Source organism: Oryzias latipes, chromosome 13 (assembly GCF_053564925.1).
Source record: "Oryzias latipes strain Hd-rR chromosome 13, Olatipes_Hd-rR_3.1".
Lineage (NCBI taxonomy): Eukaryota > Metazoa > Chordata > Actinopteri > Beloniformes > Adrianichthyidae > Oryzias > Oryzias latipes.
The window spans coordinates 7,890,969-7,918,836 of record NC_136249.1 but is presented as its reverse complement, the minus strand read 5'-3'; the positions used below and the strand labels follow the sequence as shown (position 1 = coordinate 7,918,836).

The 27,868-nt window shown below is 38.0% G+C and overlaps 20 non-coding genes across 20 annotated transcripts; all 20 read right to left on the bottom strand.

Moving 5' to 3' along the window:
- Positions 1–495: 495 nt before the first annotated feature.
- trnal-aag (transfer RNA leucine (anticodon AAG)) lies at positions 496–577 on the bottom strand. The gene has a single exon. It is a non-coding gene; the product is annotated as a tRNA-Leu (tRNA).
- A 1,326-nt stretch (positions 578–1,903) lies between these two features.
- Positions 1,904–1,985, bottom strand: trnal-aag (transfer RNA leucine (anticodon AAG)). The gene has a single exon. It is a non-coding gene; the product is annotated as a tRNA-Leu (tRNA).
- Positions 1,986–3,311: 1,326 nt separating this feature from the next.
- trnal-aag (transfer RNA leucine (anticodon AAG)) lies at positions 3,312–3,393 on the bottom strand. The gene has a single exon. It is a non-coding gene; the product is annotated as a tRNA-Leu (tRNA).
- A 1,326-nt stretch (positions 3,394–4,719) lies between these two features.
- Positions 4,720–4,801, bottom strand: trnal-aag (transfer RNA leucine (anticodon AAG)). The gene has a single exon. It is a non-coding gene; the product is annotated as a tRNA-Leu (tRNA).
- A 1,331-nt stretch (positions 4,802–6,132) lies between these two features.
- trnal-aag (transfer RNA leucine (anticodon AAG)) lies at positions 6,133–6,214 on the bottom strand. Its single transcript has one exon. It is a non-coding gene; the product is annotated as a tRNA-Leu (tRNA).
- A 1,330-nt stretch (positions 6,215–7,544) lies between these two features.
- Positions 7,545–7,626, bottom strand: trnal-aag (transfer RNA leucine (anticodon AAG)). Its single transcript has one exon. It is a non-coding gene; the product is annotated as a tRNA-Leu (tRNA).
- Positions 7,627–8,949: 1,323 nt separating this feature from the next.
- trnal-aag (transfer RNA leucine (anticodon AAG)) lies at positions 8,950–9,031 on the bottom strand. Its single transcript has one exon. It is a non-coding gene; the product is annotated as a tRNA-Leu (tRNA).
- A 1,327-nt stretch (positions 9,032–10,358) lies between these two features.
- trnal-aag (transfer RNA leucine (anticodon AAG)) lies at positions 10,359–10,440 on the bottom strand. The gene has a single exon. It is a non-coding gene; the product is annotated as a tRNA-Leu (tRNA).
- A 1,327-nt stretch (positions 10,441–11,767) lies between these two features.
- trnal-aag (transfer RNA leucine (anticodon AAG)) lies at positions 11,768–11,849 on the bottom strand. The gene has a single exon. It is a non-coding gene; the product is annotated as a tRNA-Leu (tRNA).
- A 1,327-nt stretch (positions 11,850–13,176) lies between these two features.
- trnal-aag (transfer RNA leucine (anticodon AAG)) lies at positions 13,177–13,258 on the bottom strand. Its single transcript has one exon. It is a non-coding gene; the product is annotated as a tRNA-Leu (tRNA).
- Positions 13,259–14,584: 1,326 nt separating this feature from the next.
- Positions 14,585–14,666, bottom strand: trnal-aag (transfer RNA leucine (anticodon AAG)). Its single transcript has one exon. It is a non-coding gene; the product is annotated as a tRNA-Leu (tRNA).
- Positions 14,667–15,992: 1,326 nt separating this feature from the next.
- trnal-aag (transfer RNA leucine (anticodon AAG)) lies at positions 15,993–16,074 on the bottom strand. Its single transcript has one exon. It is a non-coding gene; the product is annotated as a tRNA-Leu (tRNA).
- Positions 16,075–17,403: 1,329 nt separating this feature from the next.
- On the bottom strand, positions 17,404–17,485 carry trnal-aag (transfer RNA leucine (anticodon AAG)). Its single transcript has one exon. It is a non-coding gene; the product is annotated as a tRNA-Leu (tRNA).
- Positions 17,486–18,811: 1,326 nt separating this feature from the next.
- On the bottom strand, positions 18,812–18,893 carry trnal-aag (transfer RNA leucine (anticodon AAG)). Its single transcript has one exon. It is a non-coding gene; the product is annotated as a tRNA-Leu (tRNA).
- A 1,330-nt stretch (positions 18,894–20,223) lies between these two features.
- Positions 20,224–20,305, bottom strand: trnal-aag (transfer RNA leucine (anticodon AAG)). The gene has a single exon. It is a non-coding gene; the product is annotated as a tRNA-Leu (tRNA).
- A 1,327-nt stretch (positions 20,306–21,632) lies between these two features.
- On the bottom strand, positions 21,633–21,714 carry trnaf-aaa (transfer RNA phenylalanine (anticodon AAA)). Its single transcript has one exon. It is a non-coding gene; the product is annotated as a tRNA-Phe (tRNA).
- A 1,335-nt stretch (positions 21,715–23,049) lies between these two features.
- On the bottom strand, positions 23,050–23,131 carry trnal-aag (transfer RNA leucine (anticodon AAG)). The gene has a single exon. It is a non-coding gene; the product is annotated as a tRNA-Leu (tRNA).
- Positions 23,132–24,459: 1,328 nt separating this feature from the next.
- trnal-aag (transfer RNA leucine (anticodon AAG)) lies at positions 24,460–24,541 on the bottom strand. The gene has a single exon. It is a non-coding gene; the product is annotated as a tRNA-Leu (tRNA).
- Positions 24,542–25,868: 1,327 nt separating this feature from the next.
- trnal-aag (transfer RNA leucine (anticodon AAG)) lies at positions 25,869–25,950 on the bottom strand. The gene has a single exon. It is a non-coding gene; the product is annotated as a tRNA-Leu (tRNA).
- A 1,326-nt stretch (positions 25,951–27,276) lies between these two features.
- Positions 27,277–27,358, bottom strand: trnal-aag (transfer RNA leucine (anticodon AAG)). The gene has a single exon. It is a non-coding gene; the product is annotated as a tRNA-Leu (tRNA).
- Between the last annotated feature and the right edge of the window lie 510 nt (positions 27,359–27,868).

Below are 27,868 nucleotides of genomic sequence, written 5' to 3'. Positions count from 1 at the left end.
CAAGAAAGGATTTTGTAAGTGGACCGAGATGCCGGACTGTGCATTAGGGCTTAGCTGTCAGAGTGATTTGTTCAAATGCAATGACTCGACACGTTTCTCATTAGCATCCAATATGAAGCAGGGAACCCTTAAACTTCCCTGTGTTTTTTTGAGGACAAATACAATGTATTTGTTTTACATGGACATGATAATTTATGACCATAGTATTGAGATAAATTGTCAATGACTTGAAATGCCATCTTACCCATATCGTTTTACGTTGAAAACAGCAACTTTCATGAATGCTTATGGAAAAAAATACAAAATATCAAAAGAAGTTTTTAATAAATAATGAAAAAGGATGGATTAGCATTTGGTTCATTAGTAGCACATGTGACAAGAACCTCGTGAGTAAATGAAATAAGTTTGTGATGTTACTGGAGATCAGTTAAACAGTAGAGTTCCATGGACAGGACAGCTGTAGGCAGTGGAAGTGAGTCATCACTGGTGCATGAATGTCAGAAGTGGGATTCGAACCCACGCCTCTTTCAAGACTGCGACCTTAACGCAGCGCCTTGGACCGCTCGGCCATCCTGACATCCTCCAGGCCAATTATTTGGAAACTGCTATACAAAAAAGACTTATGTGCTTAACAACTGCTTGTCTTTTTGGAAGGCAATGATTGAATGGTGAAAACGGCCTGTTCTTTTTTTAACCAAATTTAGACTACTGAGGTGTTTTTTTTGTTTGTTTTTGTTGAGTAGCCATGATACCAAACAGTTACTATGTTGTGGAATTCTATCTGGTGGCAGCACCAGGGTGTTCTGCAGTCTACAGCATTGAGGAAAACTTGGGCCTTGATAGAAATGTACGGCCGCTGTGTTTCAATACCACCTTAAATGCTGCTTCTTTGACCTCTTTGTTTACTTTGAAATGCCAAAGCATGTGTCTCACTCTTTGTGTCCATTCTCACATATTTATGACTTGGTTAAAAGATTTGGATTTGAATATAAAAAGAACAAAGTACAGAGGACAGCATAGAGTAATTGGCAAGTTGGCAAATGAGGTATAATGCAGCCTGGATAGGAGATCCAGACTTTGATTGAATGAAAGATGGGAGTAATGGTCACCTCTGGAAAACCTTTATTAACTCCTAATGATTTAGTGAAACAGTCAAGCACTTTTGCCTTCGCTCGGTGTTGTAATCATAAATAAGTCAGCCATATTTGCAATAATCAACAATGACTTCACGAATACCAGATTTGTTCATGACTGATTTATTTATGTTAAATGGACTGTCTGTTTTACAACGTTTGTCCAGATCTAAAGCATTAGTATTTCCGTCTTATATGGCACCACTAACATTTCTGCTTCTTTTTAGTTTGAGCATTTGAAGGAATGCATGACAGACTACATTTTGATGAAGTTTCAAAAAAGGATTTTGTAAGTGGACCGAGATGCCGGACTGTGCATTAGGGCTTAGCTGTCAGAGTGATTTGTTCAAATGCAATGACTCGACACGTTTCTCATTAGCATCCAATATGAAGCAGGGAACCCTTAAACTTCCCTGTGTTTTTTTGAGGACAAATACAATGTATTTGTTTTACATGGACATGATAATTTATGACCTTAGTATTGAGATAAATTGTCAATGACTTGAAATGCCATCTTACCCATATCGTTTTACGTTGAAAACAGCAACCTTCATGAATGCTTATGGAAAAAAATACAAAATATCAAAAGAAGTTTTTAATAAATAATGAAAAAGGATGGATTAGCATTTGGTTCATTAGTAGCACATGTGACAAGAACCTCGTGAGTAAATGAAATAAGTTTGTGATGTTTCTGGAGAGCAGATAAACAGTAGAGTTCCATGGACAGGACAGCTGTAGGCAGTGGAAGTGAGTCATCACTGGTGCATGAATGTCAGAAGTGGGATTCGAACCCACGCCTCTTTTGAGACTGCGACCTTAACGCAGCGCCTTGGACCGCTCGGCCATCCTGACATCCTCCAGGCCAAGTATTTGGAAACTGCTATACAAAAAAGACTTATGTGCTTAACAACTGCTTGTCTTTTTGGAAGGCAATGATTGAATGGTGAAAACGGCCTGTTCTTTTTTTAACCAAATTTAGACTACTGATGTGTTTTTTTTGTTTGTTTTTGTTGAGTAGCCATGATACCCAACAGTTACAATGTTGTGGAATTATATCTGGTGGCAGCACCAGGGTGTTCTGCAGTCTAAGGCATTGAGGAAAACTTGGGCCTTGATAGAAATGTACGGCCGCTGTGTTTCAATACCACCTTAAATGCTGCTTCTTTGACTTCTTTGTTTACTTTGAAATGCCAAAGCATGTGTCTCACTCTTTGTGTCCATTCTCACATATTTATGACTTGGTTAAAAGATTTGGATTTGAATATAAAAAGAACAAAGTACAGAGGACAGCATAGAGTAATTGGCAAGTTGGCAAATGAGGTATAATGCAGCCTGGATAGGAGATCCAGACTTTGATTGAATGAAAGATGGGAGTAATGGTCACCTCTGGAAAACCTTTATTAACTCCTAATGATTTAGTGAAACAGTCAAGCACTTTTGCCTTCGCTCGGTGTTGTAATCATAAATAAGTCAGCCATATTTGCAATAATCAACAATGACTTCACGAATACCAGATTTGTTCATGACTGATTTTTTTACGTTAAATGGACTGTCTGTTTTACAACATTTGTGCAGATCTAAAGCATTAGTATTTCCGTCTTATATGGCACCACTAACATTTCTGCTTCTTTTTAGTTTGAGCATTTGAAGGAATGCATGACAGACTACATTTTGATGAAGTTTCAAAAAAGGATTTTGTAAGTGGACCGAGATGCCGGACTGTGCATTAGGGCTTAGCTGTCAGAGTGATTTGTTCAAATGCAATGACTCGACACGTTTCTCATTAGCATCCAATATGAAGCAGGGAACCCTTAAACTTCCCTGTGTTTTTTTGAGGACAAATACAATGTATTTGTTTTACATGGACATGATAATTTATGACCATAGTATTGAGATAAATTGTCAATGACTTGAAATGCCATCTTACCCATATCGTTTTACGTTGAAAACAGCAACTTTCATGAATGCTTATGGAAAAAAATACAAAATATCAAAAGAAGTTTTTAATAAATAATGAAAAAGGATGGATTAGCATTTGGTTCATTAGTAGCACATGTGACAAGAACCTCGTGAGTAAATGAAATAAGTTTGTGATGTTACTGGAGATCAGTTAAACAGTAGAGTTCCATGGACAGGACAGCTGTAGGCAGTGGAAGTGAGTCATCACTGGTGCATGAATGTCAGAAGTGGGATTCGAACCCACGCCTCTTTCAAGACTGCGACCTTAACGCAGCGCCTTGGACCGCTCGGCCATCCTGACATCCTCCAGGCCAATTATTTGGAAACTGCTATACAAAAAAGACTTATGTGCTTAACAACTGCTTGTCTTTTTGGAAGGCAATGATTGAATGGTGAAAACGGCCTGTTCTTTTTTTAACCAAATTTAGACTACTGAGGTGTTTTTTTTGTTTGTTTTTGTTGAGTAGCCATGATACCCAACAGTTACAATGTTGTGGAATTCTATCTGGTGGCAGCACCAGGGTGTTCTGCAGTCTACAGCATTGAGGAAAACTTGGGCCTTGATAGAAATGTACGGCCGCTGTGTTTCAATACCACCTTAAATGCTGCTTCTTTGACCTCTTTGTTTACTTTGAAATGCCAAAGCATGTGTCTCACTCTTTGTGTCCATTCTCACATATTTATGACTTGGTTAAAAGATTTGGATTTGAATATAAAAAGAACAAAGTACAGAGGACAGCATAGAGTAATTGGCAAGTTGGCAAATGAGGTATAATGCAGCCTGGATAGGAGATCCAGACTTTGATTGAATGAAAGATGGGAGTAATGGTCACCTCTGGAAAACCTTTATTAACTCCTAATGATTTAGTGAAACAGTCAAGCACTTTTGCCTTCGCTCGGTGTTGTAATCATAAATAAGTCAGCCATATTTGCAATAATCAACAATGACTTCACGAATACCAGATTTGTTCATGACTGATTTATTTATGTTAAATGGACTGTCTGTTTTACAACGTTTGTCCAGATCTAAAGCATTAGTATTTCCGTCTTATATGGCACCACTAACATTTCTGCTTCTTTTTAGTTTGAGCATTTGAAGGAATGCATGACAGACTACATTTTGATGAAGTTTCAAAAAAGGATTTTGTAAGTGGACCGAGATGCCGGACTGTGCATTAGGGCTTAGCTGTCAGAGTGATTTGTTCAAATGCAATGACTCGACACGTTTCTCATTAGCATCCAATATGAAGCAGGGAACCCTTAAACTTCCCTGTGTTTTTTTGAGGACAAATACAATGTATTTGTTTTACATGGACATGATAATTTATGACCTTAGTATTGAGACAAATTGTCAATGACTTGAAATGCCATCTTACCCATATCGTTTTACGTTGAAAACAGCAACCTTCATGAATGCTTATGGAAAAAAATACAAAATATCAAAAGAAGTTTTTAATAAATAATGAAAAAGGATGGATTAGCATTTGGTTCATTAGTAGCACATGTGACAAGAACCTCGTGAGTAAATGAAATAAGTTTGTGATGTTTCTGGAGAGCAGATAAACAGTAGAGTTCCATGGACAGGACAACTGTAGGCAGTGGAAGAGAGTCATCACTGGTGCATGAATGCCAGAAGTGGGATTCGAACCCACGCCTCTTTCGAGACTGCGACCTTAGCGCAGCGCCTTGGACCGCTCGGCCATCCTGACATACTCCAGGCCAAGTATTTGGAAACTGCTATACAAAAAAGACTTATGTGCTTAACAACTGCTTGTCTTTTTGGAAGGCAATGATTGAATGGTGAAAACGGCCTGTTCTTTTTTTGACTAAATTTAGACTACTGAGGTGTTTTTTTTGTTTGTTTGTTTTTGTTGAGTAGCCATGATACCCAACAGTTACAATGTTGTGGAATTCTATCTGGTGGCAGCACCAGGGTGTTCTGCAGTCTACAGCATTGAGGAAAACTTGGGCCTTGATAGAAATGTACGGCCGCTGTGTTTCAATACCACCTTAAATGCTGCTTCTTTGACCTCTTTGTTTACTTTGAAATGCCAAAGCATGTGTCTCACTCTTTGTGTCCATTCTCACATATTTATGACTTGGTTAAAAGATTTGGATTTGAATATAAAAAGAACAAAGTACAGAGGACAGCATAGAGTAATTGGCAAGTTGGCAAATGAGGTATAATGCAGCCTGGATAGGAGATCCAGACTTTGATTGAATGAAAGATGGGAGTAATGGTCACCTCTGGAAAACCTTTATTAACTCCTAATGATTTAGTGAAACAGTCAAGCACTTTTGCCTTCGCTCGGTGTTGTAATCATAAATAAGTCAGCCATATTTGCAATAATCAACAATGACTTCACGAATACCAGATTTGTTCATGACTGATTTATTTATGTTAAATGGACTGTCTGTTTTACAACGTTTGTCCAGATCTAAAGCATTAGTATTTCCGTCTTATATGGCACCACTAACATTTCTGCTTCTTTTTAGTTTGAGCATTTGAAGGAATGCATGACAGACTACATTTTGATGAAGTTTCAAAAAAGGATTTTGTAAGTGGACCGAGATGCCGGACTGTGCATTAGGGCTTAGCTGTCAGAGTGATTTGTTCAAATGCAATGACTTGACACGTTTCTCATTAGCATCCAATATGAAGCAGGGAACTCTTAAACTTCCCTGTGTTTTTTTTGAGGACAAATACAATGTATTTGTTTTACATGGACATGATAATTTATGACCTTAGTATTGAGATAAATTGTCAATGACTTGAAATGCCATCTTACCCATATCGTTTTACGTTGAAAACAGCAACCTTCATGAATGCTTATGGAAAAAAATACAAAATATCAAAAGAAGTTTTTAATAAATAATGAAAAAGGATGGATTAGCATTTGGTTCATTAGTAGCACATGTGACAAGAACCTCGTGAGTAAATGAAATAAGTTTGTGATGTTTCTGGAGAGCAGATAAACAGTAGAGTTCCATGGACAGGACAGCTGTAAGCAGTGGAAGAGAGTCATCACTGGTGCATGAATGCCAGAAGTGGGATTTGAACCCACGCCTCTTTCGAGACTGCGACCTTAACGCAGCGCCTTGGACCGCTCGGCCATCCTGACATACTCCAGGCCAAGTATTTGGAAACTGCTATACAAAAAAGACTTATGTGCTTAACAACTGCTTGTCTTTTTGGAAGGCAATGATTGAATGGTGAAAACGGCCTGTTCTTTTTTTGACTAAATTTAGACTACTGAGGTGTTTTTTTTGTTTGTTTGTTTTTGTTGAGTAGCCATGATACCCAACAGTTACAATGTTGTGGAATTATATCTGGTGGCAGCACCAGGGTGTTCTGCAGTCTACAGCATTGAGGAAAACTTGGGCCTTGATAGAAATGTACGGCCGCTGTGTTTCAATACCACCTTAAATGCTGCTTCTTTGACCTCTTTGTTTACTTTGAAATGCCAAAGCATGTGTCTCACTCTTTGTGTCCATTCTCACATATTTATGACTTGGTTAAAAGATTTGGATTTGAATATAAAAAGAACAAAGTACAGAGGACAGCATAGAGTAATTGGCAAGTTGGCAAATGAGGTATAATGCAGCCTGGATAGGAGATCCAGACTTTGATTGAATGAAAGATGGGAGTAATGGTCACCTCTGGAAAACCTTTATTAACTCCTAATGATTTAGTGAAACAGTCAAGCACTTTTGCCTTCGCTCGGTGTTGTAATCATAAATAAGTCAGCCATATTTGCAATAATCAACAATGACTTCACGAATACCAGATTTGTTCATGACTGATTTATTTATGTTAAATGGACTGTCTGTTTTACAACGTTTGTGCAGATCTAAAGCATTAGTATTTCCGTCTTATATGGCACCACTAACATTTCTGCTTCTTTTTAGTTTGAGCATTTGAAGGAATGCATGACAGACTACATTTTGATGAAGTTTCAAGAAAGGATTTTGTAAGTGGACCGAGATGCCGGACTGTGCATTAGGGCTTAGCTGTCAGAGTGATTTGTTCAAATGCAATGACTCGACACGTTTCTCATTAGCATCCAATATGAAGCAGGGAACCCTTAAACTTCCCTGTGTTTTTTTGAGGACAAATACAATGTATTTGTTTTACATGGACATGATAATTTATGACCTTAGTATTGAGACAAATTGTCAATGACTTGAAATGCCATCTTACCCATATCGTTTTACGTTGAAAACAGCAACCTTCATGAATGCTTATGGAAAAAAATACAAAATATCAAAAGAAGTTTTTAATAAATAATGAAAAAGGATGGATTAGCATTTGGTTCATTAGTAGCACATGTGACAAGAACCTCGTGAGTAAATGAAATAAGTTTGTGATGTTTCTGGAGAGCAGATAAACAGTAGAGTTCCATGGACAGGACAGCTGTAGGCAGTGGAAGTGAGTCATCACTGGTGCATGAATGTCAGAAGTGGGATTCGAACCCACGCCTCTTTCGAGACTGCGACCTTAACGCAGCGCCTTGGACCGCTCGGCCATCCTGACATCCTCCAGGCCAAGTATTTGGAAACTGCTATACAAAAAAGACTTATGTGCTTAACAACTGTCTTTTTGGAAGGCAATGATTGAATGGTGAAAACGGCCTGTTCTTTTTTTAACCAAATTTAGACTACTGATGTGTTTTTTTTGTTTGTTTTTGTTGAGTAGCCATGATACCCAACAGTTACAATGTTGTGGAATTATATCTGGTGGCAGCACCAGGGTGTTCTGCAGTCTAAGGCATTGAGGAAAACTTGGGCCTTGATAGAAATGTACGGCCGCTGTGTTTCAATATCACCTTAAATGCTGCTTCTTTGACTTCTTTGTTTACTTTGAAATGCCAAAGCATGTGTCTCACTCTTTGTGTCCATTCTCACATATTTATGACTTGGTTAAAAGATTTGGATTTGAATATAAAAAGAACAAAGTACAGAGGACAGCATAGAGTAATTGGCAAGTTGGCAAATGAAGTATAATGCAGCCTGGATAGGAGATCCAGACTTTGATTGAATGAAAGATGGGAGTAATGGTCACCTCTGGAAAACCTTTATTAACTCCTAATGATTTAGTGAAACAGTCAAGCACTTTTGCCTTCGCTCGGTGTTGTAATCATAAATAAGTCAGCCATATTTGCAATAATCAACAATGACTTCACGAATACCAGATTTGTTCATGACTGATTTATTTATGTTAAATGGACTGTCTGTTTTACAACATTTGTGCAGATCTAAAGCATTAGTATTTCCATCTTATATGGCACCACTCACATTTCTGCTTCTTTTTAGTTTGAGCATTTGAAGGAATGCATGACAGACTACATTTTGATGAAGTTTCAAGAAAGGATTTTGTAAGTGGACCGAGATGCCGGACTGTGCATTAGGGCTTAGCTGTCAGAGTGATTTGTTCAAATGCAATGACTCGACACGTTTCTCATTAGCATCCAATATGAAGCAGGGAATCCTTAAACTTCCCTGTGTTTTTTTGATGACAAATACAATGTATTTGTTTTACATGGACATGATCATTTATGACCATAGTATTGAGATAAATTGTCAATGACTTGAAATGCCATCTTACCCATATCGTTTTACGTTGAAAACAGAAACCTTCATGAATGCTTATGGAAAAAAAATACAAAATATCAAAAGAAGTTTTTAATAAATAATGAAAAAGGATGGATTAGCATTTGGTTCATTAGTAGCACATGTGACAAGAACCTCGTGAGTAAATGAAATAAGTTTGTGATGTTACTGGAGAGCAGATAAACAGTAGAGTTCCATGGACAGGACAGCTGTAGGCAGTGGAAGTGAGTCATCACTGGTGCATGAATGTCAGAAGTGGGATTCGAACCCACGCCTCTTTCGAGACTGCGACCTTAATGCAGCGCCTTGGACCGCTCGGCCATCCTGACATCCTCCAGGGCAAGTATTTGGAAACTGCTATACAAAAAAGACTTATGTGCTTAACAACTGCTTGTCTTTTTGGAAGGCAATGATTGAATGGTGAAAACGGCCTGTTCTTTTTTTGACTAAATTTAAACTACTGAGGTGTTTTTTTTTGTTTGTTTTTGTTGAGTAGCCATGATACCCAACAGTTACAATGTTGTGGAATTCTATCTGGTGGCAGCACCAGGGTGTTCTGCAGTCTAAGGCATTGAGGAAAACTTGGGCCTTGATAGAAATGTACGGCCGCTGTGTTTCAATACCACCTTAAATGCTGCTTCTTTGACTTCTTTGTTTACTTTGAAATGCCAAAGCATGTGTCTCACTCTTTGTGTCCATTCTCACATATTTATGACTTGGTTAAAAGATTTGGATTTGAATATAAAAAGAACAAAGTACAGAGGACAGCATAGAGTAATTGGCAAGTTGGCAAATGAGGTATAATGCAGCCTGGATAGGAGATCCAGACTTTGATTGAATGAAAGATGGGAGTAATGGTCACCTCTGGAAAACCTTTATTAACTCCTAATGATTTAGTGAAACAGTCAAGCACTTTTGCCTTCGCTCGGTGTTGTAATCATAAATAAGTCAGCCATATTTGCAATAATCAACAATGACTTCACGAATACCAGATTTGTTCATGACTGATTTATTTATGTTAAATGGACTGTCTGTTTTACAACATTTGTGCAGATCTAAAGCATTAGTATTTCCATCTTATATGGCACCACTCACATTTCTGCTTCTTTTTAGTTTGAGCATTTGAAGGAATGCATGACAGACTACATTTTGATGAAGTTTCAAGAAAGGATTTTGTAAGTGGACCGAGATGCCGGACTGTGCATTAGGGCTTAGCTGTCAGAGTGATTTGTTCAAATGCAATGACTCGACACGTTTCTCATTAGCATCCAATATGAAGCAGGGAACCCTTAAACTTCCCTGTGTTTTCTTGAGGACAAATACAATGTATTTGTTTTACATGGACATGATAATTTATGACCTTAGTATTGAGATAAATTGTCAATGACTTGAAATGCCATCTTACCCATATCGTTTTACGTTGAAAACAGCAACCTTCATGAATGCTTATTTAAAAAAATACAAAATATCAAAAGAAGTTTTTAATAAATAATGAAAAAGGATGGATTAGCATTTGGTTCATTAGTAGCACATGTGACAAGAACCTCGTGAGTAAATGAAATAAGTTAGTGATGTTACTGGAGAGCAGATAAACAGTACAGATCCATGGACAGGACAGCTGTAGGCAGTGGAATTGAGTCATCACTGGTGCATGAATGTCAGAAGTGGGATTCGAACCCACGCCTCCTTCGAGACTGCAACCTTAACGCAGCGCCTTGGACCGCTCGGCCATCCTGACATCATCCAGGCCAACTATTTGGAAACTGCTATACAAAAAAGACTTATGTGCTTAACAACTGTTTGTCTTTTTGGAAGGCAATGATTGAATGGTGAAAACGGCCTGTTCTTTTTTTGACTAAATTTAGACTACTGAGGTGTTTTTTTTTGTTTGTTTTTGTTGAGTAGCCATGATACCCAACAGTTACAATGTTGTGGAATTATATCTGGTGGCAGCACCAGGGTGTTCTGCAGTCTAAGGCATTGAGGAAAACTTGGGCCTTGATAGAAATGTACGGCCGCTGTGTTTCAATATCACCTTAAATGCTGCTTCTTTGACTTCTTTGTTTACTTTGAAATGCCAAAGCATGTGTCTCACTCTTTGTGTCCATTCTCACATATTTATGACTTGGTTAAAAGATTTGGATTTGAATATAAAAAGAACAAAGTACAGAGGACAGCATAGAGTAATTGGCAAGTTGGCAAATGAGGTATAATGCAGCCTGGATAGGAGATCCAGACTTTGATTGAATGAAAGATGGGAGTAATGGTCACCTCTGGAAAACCTTTATTAACTCCTAATGATTTAGTGAAACAGTCAAGCACTTTTGCCTTCGCTCGGTGTTGTAATCATAAATAAGTCAGCCATATTTGCAATAATCAACAATGACTTCACGAATACCAGATTTGTTCATGACTGATTTATTTATGTTAAATGGACTGTCTGTTTTACAACGTTTGTGCAGATCTAAAGCATTAGTATTTCCGTCTTATATGGCACCACTAACACTTCTGCTTCTTTTTAGTTTGAGCATTTGAAGGAATGCATGACAGATTACATTTTGATGAAGTTTCAAGAAAGGATTTTGTAAGTGGACCGAGATGCCGGACTGTGCATTAGGGCTTAGCTGTCAGAGTGATTTGTTCAAATGCAATGACTTGACACGTTTCTCATTAGCATCCAATATGAAGCAGGGAACTCTTAAACTTCCCTGTGTTTTTTTGAGGACAAATACAATGTATTTGTTTTACATGGACATGATAATTTATGACCTTAGTATTGAGATAAATTGTCAATGACTTGAAATGCCATCTTACCCATATCGTTTTACGTTGAAAACAGCAACCTTCATGAATGCTTATGGAAAAAAATACAAAATATCAAAAGAAGTTTTTAATAAATAATGAAAAAGGATGGATTAGCATTTGGTTCATTAGTAGCACATGTGACAAGAACCTCGTGAGTAAATGAAATAAGTTTGTGATGTTTCTGGAGAGCAGATAAACAGTAGAGTTCCATGGACAGGACAGCTGTAGGCAGTGGAAGAGAGTCATCACTGGTGCATGAATGCCAGAAGTGGGATTCGAACCCACGCCTCTTTCGAGACTGCGACCTTAACGCAGCGCCTTGGACCGCTCGGCCATCCTGACATACTCCAGGCCAAGTATTTGGAAACTGCTATACAAAAAAAACTTATGTGCTTAACAACTGCTTGTCTTTTTGGAAGGCAATGATTGAATGGTGAAAACGGCCTGTTCTTTTTTTGACTAAATTTAAACTACTGAGGTGTTTTTTTTTGTTTGTTTTTGTTGAGTAGCCATGATACCCAACAGTTACAATGTTGTGGAATTATATCTGGTGGCAGCACCAGGGTGTTCTGCAGTCTAAGGCATTGAGGAAAACTTGGGCCTTGATAGAAATGTACGGCCGCTGTGTTTCAATACCACCTTAAATGCTGCTTCTTTGACTTCTTTGTTTACTTTGAAATGCCAAAGCATGTGTCTCACTCTTTGTGTCCATTCTCACATATTTATGACTTGGTTAAAAGATTTGGATTTGAATATAAAAAGAACAAAGTACAGAGGACAGCATAGAGTAATTGGCAAGTTGGCAAATGAGGTATAATGCAGCCTGGATAGGAGATCCAGACTTTGATTGAATGAAAGATGGGAGTAATGGTCACCTCTGGAAAACCTTTATTAACTCCTAATGATTTAGTGAAACAGTCAAGCACTTTTGCCTTCGCTCGGTGTTGTAATCATAAATAAGTCAGCCATATTTGCAATAATCAACAATGACTTCACGAATACCAGATTTGTTCATGACTGATTTATTTATGTTAAATGGACTGTCTGTTTTACAACGTTTGTGCAGATCTAAAGCATTAGTATTTCCGTCTTATATGGCACCTCTCACATTTCTGCTTCTTTTTAGTTTGAGCATTTGAAGGAATGCATGACAGATTACATTTTGATGAAGTTTCAAGAAAGGATTTTGTAAGTGGACCGAGATGCCGGACTGTGCATTAGGGCTTAGCTGTCAGAGTGATTTGTTCAAATGCAATGACTTGACACGTTTCTCATTAGCATCCAATATGAAGCAGGGAACTCTTAAACTTCCCTGTGTTTTTTTGAAGACAAATACAATGTATTTGTTTTACATGGACATGATAATTTATGACCTTAGTATTGAGATAAATTGTCAATGACTTGAAATGCCATCTTACCCATATCGTTTTACGTTGAAAACAGCAACCTTCATGAATGCTTATGGAAAAAAATACAAAATATCAAAAGAAGTTTTTAATAAATAATGAAAAAGGATGGATTAGCATTTGGTTCATTAGTAGCACATGTGACAAGAACCTCGTGAGTAAATGAAATAAGTTTGTGATGTTTCTGGAGAGCAGATAAACAGTAGAGTTCCATGGACAGGACAGCTGTAGGCAGTGGAAGAGAGTCATCACTGGTGCATGAATGCCAGAAGTGGGATTCGAACCCACGCCTCTTTCGAGACTGCGACCTTAACGCAGCGCCTTGGACCGCTCGGCCATCCTGACATACTCCAGGCCAAGTATTTGGAAACTGCTATACAAAAAAGACTTATGTGCTTAACAACTGCTTGTCTTTTTGGAAGGCAATGATTGAATGGTGAAAACGGCCTGTTCTTTTTTTAACCAAATTTAGACTACTGATGTGTTTTTTTTGTTTGTTTTTGTTGAGTAGCCATGATACCCAACAGTTACAATGTTGTGGAATTATATATGGTGGCAGCACCAGGGTGTTCTGCAGTCTACAGCATTGAGGAAAACTTGGGCCTTGATAGAAATGTACGGCCGCTGTGTTTCAATACCACCTTAAATGCTGCTTCTTTGACTTCTTTGTTTACTTTGAAATGCCAAAGCATGTGTCTCACTCTTTGTGTCCATTCTCACATATTTATGACTTGGTTAAAAGATTTGGATTTGAATATAAAAAGAACAAAGTACAGAGGACAGCATAGAGTAATTGGCAAGTTGGCAAATGAGGTATAATGCAGCCTGGATAGGAGATCCAGACTTTGATTGAATGAAAGATGGGAGTAATGGTCACCTCTGGAAAACCTTTATTAACTCCTAATGATTTAGTGAAACAGTCAAGCACTTTTGCCTTCGCTCGGTGTTGTAATCATAAATAAGTCAGCCATATTTGCAATAATCAACAATGACTTCACGAATACCAGATTTGTTCATGACTGATTTTTTTACGTTAAATGGACTGTCTGTTTTACAACATTTGTGCAGATCTAAAGCATTAGTATTTCCGTCTTATATGGCACCACTAACATTTCTGCTTCTTTTTAGTTTGAGCATTTGAAGGAATGCATGACAGACTACATTTTGATGAAGTTTCAAGAAAGGATTTTGTAAGTGGACCGAGATGCCGGACTGTGCATTAGGGCTTAGCTGTCAGAGTGATTTGTTCAAATGCAATGACTCGACACGTTTCTCATTAGCATCCAATATGAAGCAGGGAACCCTTAAACTTCCCTGTGTTTTTTTGAGGACAAATACAATGTATTTGTTTTACATGGACATGATAATTTATGACCATAGTATTGAGATAAATTGTCAATGACTTGAAATGCCATCTTACCCATATCGTTTTACGTTGAAAACAGCAACTTTCATGAATGCTTATGGAAAAAAATACAAAATATCAAAAGAAGTTTTTAATAAATAATGAAAAAGGATGGATTAGCATTTGGTTCATTAGTAGCACATGTGACAAGAACCTCGTGAGTAAATGAAATAAGTTTGTGATGTTACTGGAGATCAGTTAAACAGTAGAGTTCCATGGACAGGACAGCTGTAGGCAGTGGAAGTGAGTCATCACTGGTGCATGAATGTCAGAAGTGGGATTCGAACCCACGCCTCTTTCAAGACTGCGACCTTAACGCAGCGCCTTGGACCGCTCGGCCATCCTGACATCCTCCAGGCCAATTATTTGGAAACTGCTATACAAAAAAGACTTATGTGCTTAACAACTGCTTGTCTTTTTGGAAGGCAATGATTGAATGGTGAAAACGGCCTGTTCTTTTTTTAACCAAATTTAGACTACTGAGGTGTTTTTTTTGTTTGTTTTTGTTGAGTAGCCATGATACCCAACAGTTACAATGTTGTGGAATTATATCTGGTGGCAGCACCAGGGTGTTCTGCAGTCTACAGCATTGAGGAAAACTTGGGCCTTGATAGAAATGTACGGCCGCTGTGTTTCAATACCACCTTAAATGCTGCTTCTTTGACCTCTTTGTTTACTTTGAAATGCCAAAGCATGTGTCTCACTCTTTGTGTCCATTCTCACATATTTATGACTTGGTTAAAAGATTTGGATTTGAATATAAAAAGAACAAAGTACAGAGGACAGCATAGAGTAATTGGCAAGTTGGCAAATGAGGTATAATGCAGCCTGGATAGGAGATCCAGACTTTGATTGAATGAAAGATGGGAGTAATGGTCACCTCTGGAAAACCTTTATTAACTCCTAATGATTTAGTGAAACAGTCAAGCACTTTTGCCTTCGCTCGGTGTTGTAATCATAAATAAGTCAGCCATATTTGCAATAATCAACAATGACTTTACGAATACCAGATTTGTTCATGACTGATTTATTTATGTTAAATGGACTGTCTGTTTTACAACGTTTGTCCAGATCTAAAGCATTAGTATTTCCGTCTTATATGGCACCACTAACATTTCTGCTTCTTTTTAGTTTGAGCATTTGAAGGAATGCATGACAGACTACATTTTGATGAAGTTTCAAAAAAGGATTTTGTAAGTGGACCGAGATGCCGGACTGTGCATTAGGGCTTAGCTGTCAGAGTGATTTGTTCAAATGCAATGACTCGACACGTTTCTCATTAGCATCCAATATGAAGCAGGGAACCCTTAAACTTCCCTGTGTTTTTTTGAGGACAAATACAATGTATTTGTTTTACATGGACATGATAATTTATGACCTTAGTATTGAGACAAATTGTCAATGACTTGAAATGCCATCTTACCCATATCGTTTTACGTTGAAAACAGCAACCTTCATGAATGCTTATGGAAAAAAATACAAAATATCAAAAGAAGTTTTTAATAAATAATGAAAAAGGATGGATTAGCATTTGGTTCATTAGTAGCACATGTGACAAGAACCTCGTGAGTAAATGAAATAAGTTTGTGATGTTTCTGGAGAGCAGATAAACAGTAGAGTTCCATGGACAGGACAGCTGTAGGCAGTGGAAGAGAGTCATCACTGGTGCATGAAAGCCAGAAGTGGGATTCGAACCCACGCCTCTTTCGAGACTGCGACCTTAGCGCAGCGCCTTGGACCGCTAGGCCATCCTGACATACTCCAGGCCAAGTATTTGGAAACTGCTATACAAAAAAGACTTATGTGCTTAACAACTGCTTGTCTTTTTGGAAGGCAATGATTGAATGGTGAAAACGGCCTGTTCTTTTTTTAACCAAATTTAGACTACTGAGGTGTTTTTTTTTTTGTTTGTTTTTGTTGAGTAGCCATGATACCCAACAGTTACAATGTTGTGGAATTATATCTGGTGGCAGCACCAGGGTGTTCTGCAGTCTACAGCATTGAGGAAAACTTGGGCCTTGATAGAAATGTACGGCCGCTGTGTTTCAATACCACCTTAAATGCTGCTTCTTTGACCTCTTTGTTTACTTTGAAATGCCAAAGCATGTGTCTCACTCTTTGTGTCCATTCTCACATATTTATGACTTGGTTAAAAGATTTGGATTTGAATATAAAAAGAACAAAGTACAGAGGACAGCATAGAGTAATTGGCAAGTTGGCAAATGAGGTATAATGCAGCCTGGATAGGAGATCCAGACTTTGATTGAATGAAAGATGGGAGTAATGGTCACCTCTGGAAAACCTTTATTAACTCCTAATGATTTAGTGAAACAGTCAAGCACTTTTGCCTTCGCTCGGTGTTGTAATCATAAATAAGTCAGCCATATTTGCAATAATCAACAATGACTTCACGAATACCAGATTTGTTCATGACTGATTTATTTATGTTAAATGGACTGTCTGTTTTACAACATTTGTGCAGATCTAAAGCATTAGTATTTCCGTCTTATATGGCACCACTAACATTTCTGCTTCTTTTTAGTTTGAGCATTTGAAGGAATGCATGACAGACTACATTTTGATGAAGTTTCAAAAAAGGATTTTGTAAGTGGACCGAGATGCCGGACTGTGCATTAGGGCTTAGCTGTCAGAGTGATTTGTTCAAATGCAATGACTCGACACGTTTCTCATTAGCATCCAATATGAAGCAGGGAACCCTTAAACTTCCCTGTGTTTTTTTGAGGACAAATACAATGTATTTGTTTTACATGGACATGATAATTTATGACCTTAGTATTGAGACAAATTGTCAATGACTTGAAATGCCATCTTACCCATATCGTTTTACGTTGAAAACAGCAACCTTCATGAATGCTTATGGAAAAAAATACAAAATATCAAAAGAAGTTTTTAATAAATAATGAAAAAGGATGGATTAGCATTTGGTTCATTAGTAGCACATGTGACAAGAACCTCGTGAGTAAATGAAATAAGTTTGTGATGTTTCTGGAGAGCAGATAAACAGTAGAGTTCCATGGACAGGACAGCTGTAGGCAGTGGAAGAGAGTCATCACTGGTGCATGAATGCCAGAAGTGGGATTCGAACCCACGCCTCTTTCGAGACTGCGACCTTAACGCAGCGCCTTGGACCGCTCGGCCATCCTGACATACTCCAGGCCAAGTATTTGGAAACTGCTATACAAAAAAGACTTATGTGCTTAACAACTGCTTGTCTTTTTGGAAGGCAATGATTGAATGGTGAAAACGGCCTGTTCTTTTTTTAACCAAATTTAGACTACTGATGTGTTTTTTTTGTTTGTTTTTGTTGAGTAGCCATGATACCCAACAGTTACAATGTTGTGGAATTATATATGGTGGCAGCACCAGGGTGTTCTGCAGTCTAAGGCATTGAGGAAAACTTGGGCCTTGATAGAAATGTACGGCCGCTGTGTTTCAATACCACCTTAAATGCTGCTTCTTTGACTTCTTTGTTTACTTTGAAATGCCAAAGCATGTGTCTCACTCTTTGTGTCCATTCTCACATATTTATGACTTGGTTAAAAGATTTGGATTTGAATATAAAAAGAACAAAGTACAGAGGACAGCATAGAGTAATTGGCAAGTTGGCAAATGAGGTATAATGCAGCCTGGATAGGAGATCCAGACTTTGATTGAATGAAAGATGGGAGTAATGGTCACCTCTGGAAAACCTTTATTAACTCCTAATGATTTAGTGAAACAGTCAAGCACTTTTGCCTTCGCTCGGTGTTGTAATCATAAATAAGTCAGCCATATTTGCAATAATCAACAATGACTTCACGAATACCAGATTTGTTCATGACTGATTTATTTATGTTAAATGGACTGTCTGTTTTACAACGTTTGTCCAGATCTAAAGCATTAGTATTTCCGTCTTATATGGCACCACTAACATTTCTGCTTCTTTTTAGTTTGAGCATTTGAAGGAATGCATGACAGACTACATTTTGATGAAGTTTCAAAAAAGGATTTTGTAAGTGGACCGAGATGCCGGACTGTGCATTAGGGCTTAGCTGTCAGAGTGATTTGTTCAAATGCAATGACTCGACACGTTTCTCATTAGCATCCAATATGAAGCAGGGAACCCTTAAACTTCCCTGTGTTTTTTTGAGGACAAATACAATGTATTTGTTTTACATGGACATGATAATTTATGACCTTAGTATTGAGACAAATTGTCAATGACTTGAAATGCCATCTTACCCATATCGTTTTACGTTGAAAACAGCAACCTTCATGAATGCTTATGGAAAAAAATACAAAATATCAAAAGAAGTTTTTAATAAATAATGAAAAAGGATGGATTAGCATTTGGTTCATTAGTAGCACATGTGACAAGAACCTCGTGAGTAAATGAAATAAGTTTGTGATGTTTCTGGAGAGCAGATAAACAGTAGAGTTCCATGGACAGGACAGCTGTAGGCAGTGGAAGAGAGTCATCACTGGTGCATGAAAGCCAGAAGTGGGATTCGAACCCACGCCTCTTTCGAGACTGCGACCTTAGCGCAGCGCCTCGGACCGCTCGGCTATCCTGACATACTCCAGGCCAAGTATTTGGAAACTGCTATACAAAAAAGACTTATGTGCTTAACAACTGCTTGTCTTTTTGGAAGGCAATGATTGAATGGTGAAAACGGCCTGTTCTTTTTTTGACTAAATTTAGACTACTGAGGTGTTTTTTTTGTTTGTTTGTTTTTGTTGAGTAGCCATGATACCCAACAGTTACAATGTTGTGGAATTCTATCTGGTGGCAGCACCAGGGTGTTCTGCAGTCTACAGCATTGAGGAAAACTTGGGCCTTGATAGAAATGTACGGCCGCTGTGTTTCAATACCACCTTAAATGCTGCTTCTTTGACCTCTTTGTTTACTTTGAAATGCCAAAGCATGTGTCTCACTCTTTGTGTCCATTCTCACATATTTATGACTTGGTTAAAAGATTTGGATTTGAATATAAAAAGAACAAAGTACAGAGGACAGCATAGAGTAATTGGCAAGTTGGCAAATGAGGTATAATGCAGCCTGGATAGGAGATCCAGACTTTGATTGAATGAAAGATGGGAGTAATGGTCACCTCTGGAAAACCTTTATTAACTCCTAATGATTTAGTGAAACAGTCAAGCACTTTTGCCTTCGCTCGGTGTTGTAATCATAAATAAGTCAGCCATATTTGCAATAATCAACAATGACTTCACGAATACCAGATTTGTTCATGACTGATTTATTTATGTTAAATGGACTGTCTGTTTTACAACGTTTGTGCAGATCTAAAGCATTAGTATTTCCGTCTTATATGGCACCACTAACATTTCTGCTTCTTTTTAGTTTGAGCATTTGAAGGAATGCATGACAGACTACATTTTGATGAAGTTTCAAAAAAGGATTTTGTAAGTGGACCGAGATGCCGGACTGTGCATTAGGGCTTAGCTGTCAGAGTGATTTGTTCAAATGCAATGACTCGACACGTTTCTCATTAGCATCCAATATGAAGCAGGGAACCCTTAAACTTCCCTGTGTTTTTTTGATGACAAATACAATGTATTTGTTTTACATGGACATGATAATTTATGACCATAGTATTGAGATAAATTGTCAATGACTTGAAATGCCATCTTACCCATATCGTTTTACGTTGAAAACAGAAAGCTTCATGAATGCTTATGGAAAAAAATACAAAATATCAAAAGAAGTTTTTAATAAATAATGAAAAAGGATGGATTTGCATTTGGTTCATTAGTAGCACATGTGACAAGAACCTCGTGAGTAAATGAAATAAGTTTGTGATGTTACTGGAGAGCAGATAAACAGTAGAGTTCCATGGACAGGACAGCTGTAGGCAGTGGAAGTGAGTCATCACTGGTGCATGAATGTCAGAAGTGGGATTTGAACCCACGCCTCTTTCGAGACTGCGACCTTAACGCAGCGCCTTGGACCGCTCGGCCATCCTGACATCCTCCAGGAAAATCATTTGGAAACTGCTATACAAAAAAGACTTATGTGCTTAACAACTGCTTGTCTTTTTAGAAGGCAATGATTGAATGGTGAAAACGGCCTGTTCTTTTTTTGACTAAATTTAGACTACTGAGGTGTTTTTTTTTTGTTTGTTTTTGTTGAGTAGCCATTATACCCAACAGTTACAATGTTGTGGAATTATATCTGGTGGCAGCACCAGGGTGTTCTGCAGTCTACGGCATTGAGGAAAACTTGGGCCTTGATAGAAATGTACGGCCGCTGTGTTTCAATACCACCTTAAATGCTGCTTCTTTGACTTCTTTGTTTACTTTGAAATGCCAAAGCATGTGTCTCACTCTTTGTGTCCATTCTCACATATTTATGACTTGGTTAAAAGATTTGGATTTGAATATAAAAGAACAAAGTACAGAGGACAGCATAGAGTAATTGGCAAGTTGGCAAATGAGGTATAATGCAGCCTGGATAGGAGATCCAGACTTTGATTGAATGAAAGATGGGAGTAATGGTCACCTCTGGAAAACCTTTATTAACTCCTAATGATTTAGTGAAACAGTCAAGCACTTTTGCCTTCGCTCGGTGTTGTAATCATAAATAAGTCAGCCATATTTGCAATAATCAACAATGACTTCACGAATACCAGATTTGTTCATGACTGATTTATTTATGTTAAATGGACTGTCTGTTTTACAACATTTGTGCAGATCTAAAGCATTAGTATTTCCATCTTATATGGCACCACTCACATTTCTGCTTCTTTTTAGTTTGAGCATTTGAAGGAATGCATGACAGACTACATTTTGATGAAGTTTCAAGAAAGGATTTTGTAAGTGGACCGAGATGCCGGACTGTGCATTAGGGCTTAGCTGTCAGAGTGATTTGTTCAAATGCAATGACTCGACACGTTTCTCATTAGCATCCAATATGAAGCAGGGAACCCTTAAACTTCCCTGTGTTTTCTTGAGGACAAATACAATGTATTTGTTTTACATGGACATGATAATTTATGACCTTAGTATTGAGATAAATTGTCAATGACTTGAAATGCCATCTTACCCATATCGTTTTACGTTGAAAACAGCAACCTTCATGAATGCTTATTTAAAAAAATACAAAATATCAAAAGAAGTTTTTAATAAATAATGAAAAAGGATGGATTAGCATTTGGTTCATTAGTAGCACATGTGACAAGAACCTCGTGAGTAAATGAAATAAGTTAGTGATGTTACTGGAGAGCAGATAAACAGTACAGATCCATGGACAGGACAGCTGTAGGCAGTGGAATTGAGTCATCACTGGTGCATGAATGTCAGAAGTGGGATTCGAACCCACGCCTCCTTCGAGACTGCAACTTTAACGCAGCGCCTTGGACCGCTCGGCCATCCTGACATCATCCAGGCCAAGTATTTGGAAACTGCTATACAAAAAAGACTTATGTGCTTAACAACTGCTTGTCTTTTTGGAAGGCAATGATTGAATGGTGAAAACGGCCTGTTCTTTTTTTGACTAAATTTAGACTACTGAGGTGTTTTTTTTTGTATTTTTTTGTTGAGTAGCCATGATACCCAACAGTTACAATGTTGTGGAATTATATCTGGTGGCAGCACCAGGGTGTTCTGCAGTCTACGGCATTGAGGAAAACTTGGCCCTTGATAGAAATGTACGGCCGCTGTGTTTCAATACCACCTTAAATGCTGCTTCTTTGACTTCTTTGTTTACTTTGAAATCCCAAAGCATGTGTCTCGTGTCTCACTCTTTGTGTCCATTCTCACATATTTATGACTTGGTTAAAAGATTTGGATTTGAATATAAAAAGAACAAAGTACAGAGGACAGCATAGAGTAATTGGCAAGTTGGCAAATGAGGTATAATGCAGCCTGGATAGGAGATCCAGACTTTGATTGAATGAAAGATGGGAGTAATGGTCACCTCTGGAAAACCTTTATTAACTCCTAATGATTTAGTGAAACAGTCAAGCACTTTTGCCTTCGCTCGGTGTTGTAATCATAAATAAGTCAGCCATATTTGCAATAATCAACAATGACTTCACGAATACCAGATTTGTTCATGACTGATTTATTTATGTTAAATGGACTGTCTGTTTTACAACATTTGTGCAGATCTAAAGCATTAGTATTTCCGTCTTATATGGCACCACTAACATTTCTGCTTCTTTTTAGTTTGAGCATTTGAAGGAATGCATGACAGATTACATTTTGATGAAGTTTCAAGAAAGGATTTTGTAAGTGGACCGAGATGCCGGACTGTGCATTAGGGCTTAGCTGTCAGAGTGATTTGTTCAAATGCAATGACTCGACACGTTTCTCATTAGCATCCAATATGAAGCAGGGAACCCTTAAACTTCCCTGTGTTTTTTTGAGGACAAATACAATGTATTTGTTTTACATGGACATGATAATTTATGACCATAGTATTGAGATATATTGTCAATGACTTGAAATGCCATCTTACCCATATCGTTTTACGTTGAAAACAGCAACCTTCATGAATGCTTATGGAAAAAAATACAAAATATCAAAAGAAGTTTTTAATAAATAATGAAAAAGGATGGATTAGCATTTGGTTCATTAGTAGCACATGTGACAAGAACCTCGTGAGTAAATGAAATAAGTTTGTGATGTTACTGGAGAGCAGATAAACAGTAGTATTCATGGACAGGACAGCTGTAGGCAGTGGAAAAGAGTCATCACTTGAATGTCAGAATGTCAGAAGTGGGATTCGAACCGACACCTCCTTCGAGACTGCGACCTTAACGCAGCGCCTTGGACCGCTCGGCCATCCTGACATCCTCCAGTCCAAGTATTTGGAAACTGTTATACAAAAAAGACTTATGTGCTTAACAACTGCTTGTCTTTATGGAAGGCAATGATTGAATGGTGAAAACGGCCTGTTCTTTTTTTAACCAAATTTAGACTACTGAGGTGTTTTTTTTTTGTTTTTTTTTTTGAGGAGCCATGATACCCAACAGTTACAATGTTGTGGAATTATATCTGGTGGCAGCACCAGGGTGTTCTGCAGTCTACGGCATTGAGGAAAACTTGGGCCTTGATAGAAATGTACGGCCGCTGTGTTTCAATACCACCTTAAATGCTGCTTCTTTGACTTCTTTGTTTACTTTGAAATGCCAAAGCATGTGTCTCACTCTTTGTGTCCATTCTCACATATTTATGACTTGGTTAAAAGAGTTGGATTTGAATATAAAAAGAACAAAGTACAGAGGACAGCATAGAGTAATTGGCAAGTTGGCAAATGAGGTATAATGCAGCCTGGATAGGAGATCCAGACTTTGATTGAATGAAAGATGGGAGTAATGGTCACCTCTGGAAAACTTTTATTAACTCCTAATGATTTAGTGAAACAGTCAAGCACTTTTGCCTTCGCTCGGTGTTGTAATCATAAATAAGTCAGCCATATTTGCAATAATCAACAATGACTTCACGAATACCAGATTTGTTCATGACTGATTTATTTATGTTAAATGGACTGTCTGTTTTACAACATTTGTGCAGATCTAAAGCATTAGTATTTCCGTCTTATATGGCACCACTCACATTTCTGCTTCTTTTTAGTTTGAGCATTTGAAGGAATGCATGACAGACTACATTTTGATGAAGTTTCAAAAAAGGATTTTGTAAGTGGACCGAGATGCCGGACTGTGCATTAGGGCTTAGCTGTCAGAGTGATTTGTTCAAATGCAATGACTCGACACGTTTCTCATTAGCATGCAATATGAAGCAGGGAACCACTTAAACTTCCCTGTGTTTTTTTGAGGACAAATACAATGTATTTGTTTTACATGGACATGATCATTTATGACCATAGTATTGAGATAAATTGTCAATGACTTGAAATGCCATCTTACCCATATCGTTTTACGTTGAAAACAGCAACCTTCATGAATGCTTATGGGAAAAAATACAAAATATCCTAAGAATTTTTTTACAAATAATGAAAAAGGATGGATTAGCATTTGGTTCATTAGTAGCACATGTGACAAGAACCTCGTGAGTAAATGAAATAAGTTTGTGATGTTTCTGGAGAGCAGATAAACAGTAGAGTTCCATGGACAGGACAGCTGTAGGCAGTGGAAGTGAGTCATCACTGGTGCATGAATGTCAGAAGTGGGATTTGAACCCACGCCTCTTTCGAGACTGCGACCTTGACGCAGCGCCTTGGACCGCTCGGCCATCCTGACATCCTCCAGGCCAAGTATTTGGAAACTGCTATACAAAAAAGACTTATGTGCTTAACAACTGCTTGTCTTTTTGCAAGGCAATGATTGAATGGTGAAAACGGCCTGTTCTTTTTTTGACTAAATTTAGACTACTGAGGTGTTTTTTTTTGTTTGTTTTTGTTGAGTAGCCATGATACCCAACAGTTACAATGTTGTGGAATTATATCTGGTGGCAGCACCAGGGTGTTCTGCAGTCTACGGCATTGAGGAAAACTTGGGCCTTGATAGAAATGTACGGCCGCTGTGTTTCGATAACACCTTAAATGCAGCTTCTTTGACTTCTTTGTTTACTTTGAAATGCCAAAGCATGTGTCTCACTCTTTGTGTCCATTCTCACATATTTATGACTTGGTTAAAAGATTTGGATTTGAATATAAAAAGAACAAAGTACAGAGGACAGCATAGAGTAATTGGCAAGTTGGCAAATGAGGTATAATGCAGCCTGGATAGGAGATCCAGACTTTGATTGAATGAAAGATGGGAGTAATGGTCACCTCTGGAAAACCTTTATTAACTCCTAATGATTTAGTGAAACAGTCAAGCACTTTTGCCTTCGCTCGGTGTTGTAATCATAAATAAGTCAGCCATATTTGCAATAATCAACAATGACTTCACGAATACCAGATTTGTTCATGACTGATTTATTTATGTTAAATGGACTGTCTGTTTTACAACGTTTGTGCAGATCTAAAGCATTAGTATTTCCGTCTTATATGGCACCTCTCACATTTTTGCTTCTTTTTAGTTTGAGCATTTGAAGGAATGCATGACAGATTACATTTTGATGAAGTTTCAAGAAAGGATTTTGTAAGTGGACCGAGATGCCGGACTGTGCATTAGGGCTTAGCTGTCAGAGTGATTTGTTCAAATGCAATGACTTGACACGTTTCTCATTAGCATCCAATATGAAGCAGGGAACTCTTAAACTTCCCTGTGTTTTTTTGAGGACAAATACAATGTATTTGTTTTACATGGACATGATAATTTATGACCTTAGTATTGAGATAAATTGTCAATGACTTGAAATGCCATCTTACCCATATCGTTTTACGTTGAAAACAGCAACCTTCATGAATGCTTATGGAAAAAAATACAAAATATCAAAAGAAGTTTTTAATAAATAATGAAAAAGGATGGATTAGCATTTGGTTCATTAGTAGCACATGTGACAAGAACCTCGTGAGTAAATGAAATAAGTTTGTGATGTTTCTGGAGAGCAGATAAACAGTAGAGTTCCATGGACAGGACAGCTGTAGGCAGTGGAAGAGAGTCATCACTGGTGCATGAATGCCAGAAGTGGGATTCGAACCCACGCCTCTTTCGAGACTGCGACCTTAACGCAGCGCCTTGGACCGCTCGGCCATCCTGACATACTCCAGGCCAAGTATTTGGAAACTGCTATACAAAAAAGACTTATGTGCTTAACAACTGCTTGTCTTTTTGGAAGGCAATGATTGAATGGTGAAAACGGCCTGTTCTTTTTTTAACCAAATTTAGACTACTGATGTGTTTTTTTTGTTTGTTTTTGTTGAGTAGCCATGATACCCAACAGTTACAATGTTGTGGAATTATATATGGTGGCAGCACCAGGGTGTTCTGCAGTCTAAGGCATTGAGGAAAACTTGGGCCTTGATAGAAATGTACGGCCGCTGTGTTTCAATACCACCTTAAATGCTGCTTCTTTGACTTCTTTGTTTACTTTGAAATGCCAAAGCATGTGTCTCACTCTTTGTGTCCATTCTCACATATTTATGACTTGGTTAAAAGATTTGGATTTGAATATAAAAAGAACAAAGTACAGAGGACAGCATAGAGTAATTGGCAAGTTGGCAAATGAGGTATAATGCAGCCTGGATAGGAGATCCAGACTTTGATTGAATGAAAGATGGGAGTAATGGTCACCTCTGGAAAACCTTTATTAACTCCTAATGATTTAGTGAAACAGTCAAGCACTTTTGCCTTCGCTCGGTGTTGTAATCATAAAAAAGTCAGCCATATTTGCAATAATCAACAATGACTTCACGAATACCAGATTTGTTCATGACTGATTTATTTATGTTAAATGGACTGTCTGTTTTACAACGTTTGTCCAGATCTAAAGCATTAGTATTTCCGTCTTATATGGCACCACTAACATTTCTGCTTCTTTTTAGTTTGAGCATTTGAAGGAATGCATGACAGACTACATTTTGATGAAGTTTCAAAAAAGGATTTTGTAAGTGGACCGAGATGCCGGACTGTGCATTAGGGCTTAGCTGTCAGAGTGATTTGTTCAAATGCAATGACTCGACACGTTTCTCATTAGCATCCAATATGAAGCAGGGAACCCTTAAACTTCCCTGTGTTTTTTTGAGGACAAATACAATGTATTTGTTTTACATGGACATGATAATTTATGACCTTAGTATTGAGACAAATTGTCAATGACTTGAAATGCCATCTTACCCATATCGTTTTACGTTGAAAACAGCAACCTTCATGAATGCTTATGGAAAAAAATACAAAATATCAAAAGAAGTTTTTAATAAATAATGAAAAAGGATGGATTAGCATTTGGTTCATTAGTAGCACATGTGACAAGAACCTCGTGAGTAAATGAAATAAGTTTGTGATGTTTCTGGAGAGCAGATAAACAGTAGAGTTCCATGGACAGGACAGCTGTAGGCAGTGGAAGAGAGTCATCACTGGTGCATGAAAGCCAGAAGTGGGATTCGAACCCACGCCTCTTTCGAGACTGCGACCTTAGCGCAGCGCCTTGGACCGCTCGGCCATCCTGACATACTCCAGGCCAAGTATTTGGAAACTGCTATACAAAAAAGACTTATGTGCTTAACAACTGCTTGTCTTTTTGGAAGGCAATGATTGAATGGTGAAAACGGCCTGTTCTTTTTTTGACTAAATTTAGACTACTGAGGTGTTTTTTTTGTTTGTTTGTTTTTGTTGAGTAGCCATGATACCCAACAGTTACAATGTTGTGGAATTCTATCTGGTGGCAGCACCAGGGTGTTCTGCAGTCTACAGCATTGAGGAAAACTTGGGCCTTGATAGAAATGTACGGCCGCTGTGTTTCAATACCACCTTAAATGCTGCTTCTTTGACCTCTTTGTTTACTTTGAAATGCCAAAGCATGTGTCTCACTCTTTGTGTCCATTCTCACATATTTATGACTTGGTTAAAAGATTTGGATTTGAATATAAAAAGAACAAAGTACAGAGGACAGCATAGAGTAATTGGCAAGTTGGCAAATGAGGTATAATGCAGCCTGGATAGGAGATCCAGACTTTGATT